Source organism: Dipteris shenzhenensis, chromosome 5, assembly GCF_047967505.1.
Source record: "Dipteris shenzhenensis isolate YYH24624 ecotype China chromosome 5, Dip_SZ_1.0, whole genome shotgun sequence".
Classification (NCBI taxonomy): domain Eukaryota; kingdom Viridiplantae; phylum Streptophyta; class Polypodiopsida; order Gleicheniales; family Dipteridaceae; genus Dipteris; species Dipteris shenzhenensis.
Genome location: NC_141600.1, coordinates 21523430 through 21532215, shown reverse-complemented (window position 1 = coordinate 21532215; position 8786 = coordinate 21523430).

Genomic DNA, 8786 nt, shown 5'->3' with positions numbered 1-8786 from the left:
CCTTGGCCCTTCCCGAATCCCGTGTGCGAGTTTGTGCACACCAATAACCATCAATGGATCCGGTTGACAGTGAATTCGCCATGTGTGTGTACCTATGTGTAGAAGCTTGGAAGTTAGATACTCGACTATATCATCATGATTCATTGCTAACGCGAGAGTTTTCAGTGTGCGCTTCAAAGTTCATATCTTTCTGTTTGCAGTTCCTTGCACGAGGCAATTCTATCGTCTTCCTTACCTCTGCATCGATTACCGCGTACACCCATTTCAATTTTATTCACGGCAGCTGGGGCGCTTCTGGCGAATGACGGACGTCGGAAGGCTCGGAACAGTTTTGCGTGGTTGTTCCTCACCCAGGACAACTTGATTTCCCCTTGTTCGTCCCTCATCTTGATTTCCCCTTGTTCTCTCACATAGACGGTGGTCCGTCTCCATTACATTTTGCCTATTATCTTGCATCGATTTAGCGCGTAAACGATCATTGCGAGGCTCCAACGAATGGACTCTTATTCGTACAGTCTCCATTACCAGTACCACAATCTTCGATCTTGAGTGATTCTTGACGTGTTGATTCTCATGGCGCACTTTGATACCCCTAGTCTATATGAGTTGCCCTTTTCTCACCGATCCCGGCATACAAACCGCAACGAAACAATGATTCAGCCTCGATTTCGGACTCTGGGAGTATGATTCGGGCACATTTCGATGCCTGGAGACTACGAATTTTCCTCTTTGTCACCGATCCCAACATACATCGCCAACCTATGATCAATCGTACCAGCATCTCAACAGCGCACATCTTTCATTCTGCAACATTGAAAATGAATTTCACCTTTCTCAAGGATCCCAGCACAAACCCAATACCACTCTCCGAGTCAAACCCCGGACTCGTCGACAAAGGGCAATGACAGGGCATTTCGAATTTGGGCCTAATGTGTAGAGTCTTGGAAAACTTCAGTTAGAGCCTATTCACTCGTTTACAATTTTTGGAGATTCACGGGTAGTGGAATTTTTGTAGTGATTGGATTTGATTAGAAAATAGCTTTTTTTACGGACCCACCTAGGGTGAAATTTCGGCCATCGGATGCGCCACCCTTCATAATGGTGATCTGAGATAGAGGTGTTAATCGGATAAATTCTCAAAAGAACAGTTCACGGCAACGGGGCAACATGTCTAGCATGGCAGCATAAGGCGGCAATTGCTAAGAGTAATAAAGGCCCCCTTTAATGTTCCAGCTAGGGAGCCACATGGACCGCGGACTATGACATTGTCTTGGCTGTGCAGTTTGCCTAGTTACCACGTGCACGAGACTATGACAAGTGGGACGGTCAAACTGTCACCTTCGCTTGAAGCGCCACCATTTCCACAAATCTTGCATTGACACATGTCTCATTGGGCACCGCCTCCGCCATCTGTTGAGGGCCGATAATTTTCAGTCAACAATTCCAATCGAAAACTGGCTGAACCGGCTTCCAGCCTATCGGCCAATCACCAGTCCAACCAGTTTCCTCCCGGGAGCGATTCCCTACTTCAAAGGAGAGGCTCAAAGAAAAACCGGGTTTCCCTATTGACAAATTGAATTTTTTGAGCTGCATAGTCTAAATAACTGCGAAGAACTTCATCTAAATTCCTCTGCATGAGCCAAAATCCTTATTTTTGGCTGGTTTGCTCTTTAAAATACGTAACCAAAAAAAAAAAGAAACCCATAGGATGTAGGTTCACCATAAGGGGGGCAGAGAAAGTGTTTCTCAATTCACGAAATCGCGAATTTACATCACATGGAAGTAGCATTTCAAATAGTAGAAATCATGTTTTCCTCGTGACAAATGGCCAAATGAGTTTTCGACCACAAACTATGAGCAGGGATCATTTCTCAGATGCGTTTACTAAGTCATGTATGAGGTCTTTTTTCTGTTGTTGATCCACCCTCGAGTCAGCTGTGCTAGAGGAGGTGTGTGGTGAGGACTGCTGTCTATAGGACTGCATAGCGGTCCAACTGTCGTGGAGTGAGGTGAGTGAGGTACGAGAGATACTTCCAAAAATGGGTGGTGTGCATATCCTCATACGTGCGGATGTGATGTCCGTGGAGATTGCAGGGACGCGAAGGTAGGCGGAGGTCCTAGAATTGTGTAGGACCGAGATCGGGATTGAAGACAATCTATTGTGTCAGATTGTGCAAGCGATCATCAATGGGGCGACTGTGGGGGGAGAGATCGCGGAGGAGTAAGAGGAGGAAGCGCACTGTCCAGAAGCTCTTGAAATGACAAGAAGTCGGGGCACCATTGGACATCTTTAGGGGGGAGCCAGGAGGAGCTAGTGGAGCCTCGTCATCTGCAATGGGATGGGTTCCAGCTCTACTGTGCCTATTGGCATTGTCTCTTTGGCTTCCTGGACAAAATTGGATGCTTTGCGCAGCATGTTTAAGGCCTTGTTAGGAAGGTCGACCGAAGCTGTAGAGGAGATGGAAGGGGAGGTCCCGTGCTGTGCGGTGGTGGTGTTAGAGGCATTAAAAGAATACTCAGGCAGTGTTGTTCGAGGGAGGGGAGGTTGGCTAGCTTGTTGGGTGGGATCCAGAGGAGGTGGTGGTCGATTTTTGGCAGGAGGGGCAGTAGAATTAAAGAGGGCGATGGCTTCTTGGCCTTCTTCCTCGGTGAATTCCTTGAGGTATGCTACATGAATTGTTTCAAAATTGCTCACCAAGGACTCAAGTGAGTCTTGGAGAGCTTGTAGCACCTTGTTGAAGAGGATTACTATGCCAAGGGGGTTGTAGGTGGTGGACATGAATGCCGCAAGGTGCCCTTGAGATTGGATTGCAGAGGCTCAGCCGTAGGTCTGCATCCAATTAATGTCTACTTGCAAACTTTTGGGGGTGCAGACCCACGGCGTGAGTTCCTTGAGCTTTGCGATTTGCATCACTTCATCGTCCATTGGGACTCCGTGATGATAGGCCCCATGCCTGGAAATTGAGAAGGATAGGATGGGCGACTAGAGTCTGGAGGTCAGAGGGGCGAAGGAGAGAGAGAGAGAAGTGGGTTGGAGATCTAACGAAAATAATGACATGGCTAGGATGGGATGACAGTGGTCGGGGTTACAGTAGAGGATGGTTTGGAGGGCGTTAGGAGGAAGTGGAGCTATGAGGTCTAAGTGGAAGATGAATTTTTGTGGGCGGAGTGCGTCAAAGTGCATTTGGAGTGTTTGGGGGATCGTGCATGGTGCAAGTGTGTATGTGGCAAACTGCGCGGAGACCTCCCTGTACATAGGAAAATCCTGTTGCTCCCGATCTTCCAAACCTGAGTCTTGTAATTGGCCGGAGGTGTGTTGTCATTCATTCTCTACTTGGAGGGACACTGTAAGTGCCCTTTCCTGTGCTAGGAAATCTTGTAGAGATTGGATCTATCGTTCTTGGTGCTCCTATGTTCTGGCGTACTGTGCCTCTGCTTACGCCTTTTGCTCCAATGTGGTTCGCAGGCCAGATTCCGCCTTATCCTCGGGGAGGTCACTATGTCAAAACACTATATATCATGTGTGTTCAATGCCTATTTATAAAACCCCTTATCTGTGAATGTTTCATTAATAAAATGCACCCTTTACCTATTCAATCTGTAAATGTTTTTGCAAAATCCATTTTACAACACCCTTCTGTTTGTGAAAATGTGAGAAAGAATGAAATTAAGTATGCCCTTATGCTGAACTCACGTGATAGTCACATATATTATTGAGTGAACCCCCTGAGGCCTTATCGACCTGGTCCATGAGGGTTTGGACCAGGGATTTGCTTGTGGTGGCAAGGTCATCTTTGAGCTTCGTTAGGGCCAGCTCGAGCTCTTCAGCTTTTGCATGGTACTCCTCTGCTCTATCTATGGCTGCTTGGCCCATGGCTTGGTCGACAACCATTATCATGTGACTATCGTGTGTAGAGAGCTGTGCTTGAAGGAGACTTGTTGAGAGCTATGAGGCATGTTCTTGCCTCCTCTGCAAGATTGTTCGTGCGACGTGTGGAAGCTGTGCCATGGCTTCAAATAGGTGTTGTTCCATTAGGTCCGCACTCAATAGTTACTCGGCCAACATGTGGCTATAGCCACCTGGTGCCCTGTATTAGAGCGCGTTGCAAAATTATAGAGCCTTTACTAGGCTTTCCCATGGAGAGGAGGAGTTGCCATTGCTCTATACTAGGCTTTCCCATGGAGAGGAGGAGGTGCCAATGGCAACGGATGTGGTCTCCTAGGCTGTTGTGGAGATTAAGACATAGGGTGCAGCGGGAGTGGCCGGTGTGGCTTTGGCTCCTAGATGGAGGCCAATGGTGACTGTTTCATCACCTGGGAGGTCTTCAATTAGGATGGGCTCCTACTAAACCCATTTTCCCCTATTCAAAGGTTTCGCCTGTTGGAGTCACAGTTATCGACTCATGATTTCTTGCATCTTGTGGTCCTCGTATTGCGCAAGCAATTGGCTTGGGTCTAGTTGTGCATGGCTGGTTGGAGTGGCACTGGGCATTGTCCTTGCTCCCTTGGGCTCACCTTTGTCTCTTCTGGCTCTATCTGCACTGGCCTTGTGGTAGAGAATCGGCATGTAGAGCATTGGGTTGCTGATTACTTCCCCGTGCGTCTTGAGGTCATCCCTCATCTCGCTACATAAATAGTTTGCCGAATTTGTAGGCTGGGGCTCCACCAAGCACAGCAAGATATTGGGCATGACGGATTGATGGTGGTCCGTGTGCTTGACTTGTGTTAGCCATTGCAAGGCTCTTGCTGGTCTTTCCACCTTGGGCTTGTGAATGGCGGCGAAGTGGATTCGGCCCTTGCTCTTCTGTCTATCATAGTGACAAACCTTGCTGAGGGCTTCCAAGTTCTTCTTTGTGGAGTACTTTTTGCCGATGACTGGCAAGCCAAAGGTGGCATGTACCACGTCCTGATTGATTTGGTAGTGGTGGGGAGTGCCTGTTGCATCTCGCAAGATGCCAACGTTGGTGTTGCTACTGCTGTTGATGTTGCTGTTGTACGCCTAGAGGAACTTTGCCAAAAGTTTCACGTCTAGGTGGCATGGGAGGTAGTCTGCCACTCTGCTCAAGCCAGCAACTCGGAGTGCATCTGGCTCCTTAAGTGATGTATAGGCTGCCATTGTATGGTAATGGAGGGTGTAGTCATGACCCTTGTAGGCGAAGCACGAGTGCACGACGCATGCATCCGATTCCTAGAGCCAGGCTTCTCCAAGTGGTGAGTGCGATTGGGAGCACACAATCTTATATTCGCCTCTTGTGGGAGCCGGGGTGTGCTTTATTGATCTTGAGGGGGTTGTACCAGCTGCTATTGTACCCTCCTGGGTGGCTTGTCTGTTGGACACTTCTTCCTCCCCTTGCAACTCTTCTATGGGGAACTCGTAAGGCATACGACTTGTCGCAGAAGGGGTGCTTTGGGAATCTGAGGGGCCAGTGGCTTGTGGAATAGGGCAGGGGTGGAGTCACAACTCAGTTTTGAATTCAAAGAATTTGTGTTCAAGATCCATAGGGAAGAGTGATGGCAGTTGAGTGATGAGGGAGTCGATGGATGAGGAAGAGTGAGGACATAAACAGGCTGTTATGGATGGCAATGGAAGAGGGCAGGAGGCTGTAAGAATTTTGAGGAAATTTTGCAAGAGTCTACGGGAAACTGCTATGGCAACGACCCGATGGGATAAGGCCTATTTATATAGATTTTGCATCCCCACAGTCGACAGGGTCTTATGATGGCAATGGTCGGTGGGGTAAGTCGATGGTGACAGTCGATGGGGTACCGTTTTGACGATGGCCGATGTGATATGAAAAGGGCCATGACCAACGTGATCCTTGATGGTGCTACCCAGCGGGATACAGGATGGTGACGATCGGCGTGATCCGACAATGGTGACGATCGGTGTGATTTGACGATGGCAACAGCCTATGTGATCCAGTGATCCGGGATCGCGACGGTCAGCGTGATACTTTTATAGCAACGATCAATGGAATACTGACTGTGTAGAGAAGTAAAAGAGGGGAAGTGTGAAGGAGTGGGAAGGTGAGTGGGAGAGAGAGCGGGTGAAGTGCATTTGTGCGGTGTAAGATTGATTGTGAGGCCAGCATGCAAGATGGTGAAAAAATGCAAAAATGGATGTACTGACCCTAATCACCTAATGCTGACCATGGATGTGTGTGTGTGTGTGTGTGTTTGGTAGTGACTTGTGGACGGCGGGTGCATCGGGTGAGATGCCTACCATACTGACTCACCTAGACCTGGACTTGATGATTATGAGGAATGCAGTGTGGACGGATGCCGAGCTGCTGCATAGTGTTAAAAACCACGTAGAGTAAGTGTCCAGCTTGTGTTTTACCTCGGATGCCAAAGGCACATTGGCGTTGGGCCTAGTTGTTGCAGCATGGTCCATTTTCTTGGGGGAAGCGGGTTCTTGTGTGATCACCCTTGGTGCAGACCCTTGCTTTTGGGAGTAGGTCGGTCCCGTCAAAGATTGTACGATCGCAATTACTTTCAAGGGTTTGCCTTCGAAATTGGAGGTCAGTTCTTGTGTAACTCCCTATAGTGGAGGGGTCAATCCTTGTGTTGCTTCTTGGCTACCCTTGGTGATATTTGTATCGAGTTGGACTATTCATGGCAAGAGAGCATATTCGGGACTTTGAGGCTGGTCTGCCGCATTTGGTTCATCGGTAAGTTCTTGTGGTTCTGCATCTCGGGTTGACACAGGTTCTTGTGTTATGCCTTCGGAACCTTTGTAACTTGTACCATCATCTTCGGCACCCAGGCGACCTTCTTGCCTCAGCCACCCAAGTGTTTGGTGCTGACATGGCTATTGGGGGTTGTGGTGGTGGAGGAGGTGGAGGTGGATTGGAGCTTGAAGCTCATGAGCTGGCGGTGTGGTCTCCTTCTTATGGTTTCGGAAGAGACGTTCCTAGGGCGACTGGGGTCTTCTGTGCTACTTGGACTTCCTCTGGGCATTGGGTCGATTGAAGTGACGTTGGGCATAAGTCCAAGATCTTTCATGCCGAACTCTGTAGATAAGTCTTGTTTTAGTTTTTTGATGAAGCTATCCTTGCTTCCTATCACAATCAGATCATCTACATACAAAAGTGCAATAGTAATATCTTCCCCTTGAACTTTGTAGTAGAGAGCATGATCTGCATTGGATTTCATGTAACCCAGATCAGCAAAATACTTGTCAATTCTCTTGTACCAACTTCTGGGTGCTTGCTTTAAGCCGTAGAGACTTTTCTTGAGATGGCAAACCTTATTCTCCTTTCCTGGTTCAACATAACCTACTAGTTGTTGCATGTAGACTTCCTCGTCTAGGTAACCATTGAGAAATGCATTCTTCACATCGAGCTGGTACACATTTCATCTACTGAGTGTCACTAGTGATATCAAGAACCGTATGGAATCCATCTGTGCTACTGGAGCATAAGTCTCATCATAGTCCTGACCATATTGCTATGCAAATCCTTTTGCAACTAGTCTAGCTTTGTATCTTTGAATACTGCCATCTGGATTATACTTCACTTTGTATACCCATTTGTTTGCTATGGCCTTCTTTCCTAGTGGAAGGTCGCATAATTCCCAAGTATTATTCTTATACAAAGCATCCATTTCTTCATTCATAGCAGTTTGCCATTTTGGCTTGTCTACTACATCTTCGAAGTACACTGGCTCTTTTGTAGCCATGATGGTAGTCATAAGAGCATAGTTGGTCGTTTCAACCTAAATTGCTTTGCCTTTTTTAGCATATCTCAATCTAGCTGGTGGTCTGCTTTTCCTAGTAGACCATCTGAGCTACTGTGGCTCTGCCTGGGGGTGCTTCTAGCAATTCTTGCTCTTCTTCATCAACCTGTTCTGTAGATGACTGTGAAGTCGATGCTTCCATCTCCTGTGTATTTGAGGTTTTCCATTGTGATTCCCCATCACATATTACATCTCTGGAGATAATGACCTTGTAGTTGATGGGATCATACAACTTGTATGCTTTGCTTTCTTCACTGTAGCCAACCATGATGCATTTGCATGACTTCGCATCCAATTTCCTGCAATGATCATCATGTATGTGGGCACATGCTATGCAACCAAATATGCGGAGATGCCCAATGTGTGGCTTATGTCCAGTGAATGCTTCATAAGGAGTCATACCCTATATCGGCTCGGTCAGAAGTCGATTAAGCAAGTAGTTTGCTAAGTGGCTATTTCTTCTGCCAAATACTGATTCGAAAGATGCTTTTCACTAAGCATTGCTCTAGCACTGTCTGCTAAAGTCCCATTCTTCCTTTCAGATCTTGCATTCTGCTAAGGAGTATCTGCACAAGTGAATTGTCTTCGAATGCCGTGATTTCTGCAAAAGTTCATGAATGCTAAAGACATGTATTCACCTCCTCTGTTTGATCTTATGACTTTGATCTTTCCGCCTGTCTAGTTTTCTACCATGGCTTTGAATTCTTGAAATCTGAAAAACACTGCAGATTTCTCTTTCGAAAAGTAGACTGGGCAACAATATCTGCTATAGTCATCGATGAAAGTCAAGTAGTAAAGTGAACCATTGATGTTGCAGGTCTAGGCATAACCCCATACATCTGTATGAATCAAATCAAGAATACCTCATGCACAAGAGGTACTTCTACCAAAGTTGTTTTGCTTTTGTTTGCCGAAGCAGCATGCTTCGCAAACTTTTCCAAGAAACTGTAGCTTCGGAATCCCAATTGCCATACTTTGATTCTTGAGATCTAACAAGTACTTGAAATTGACATGACCATATCTCTTATGGCATTTTGCAGATAGTGTCA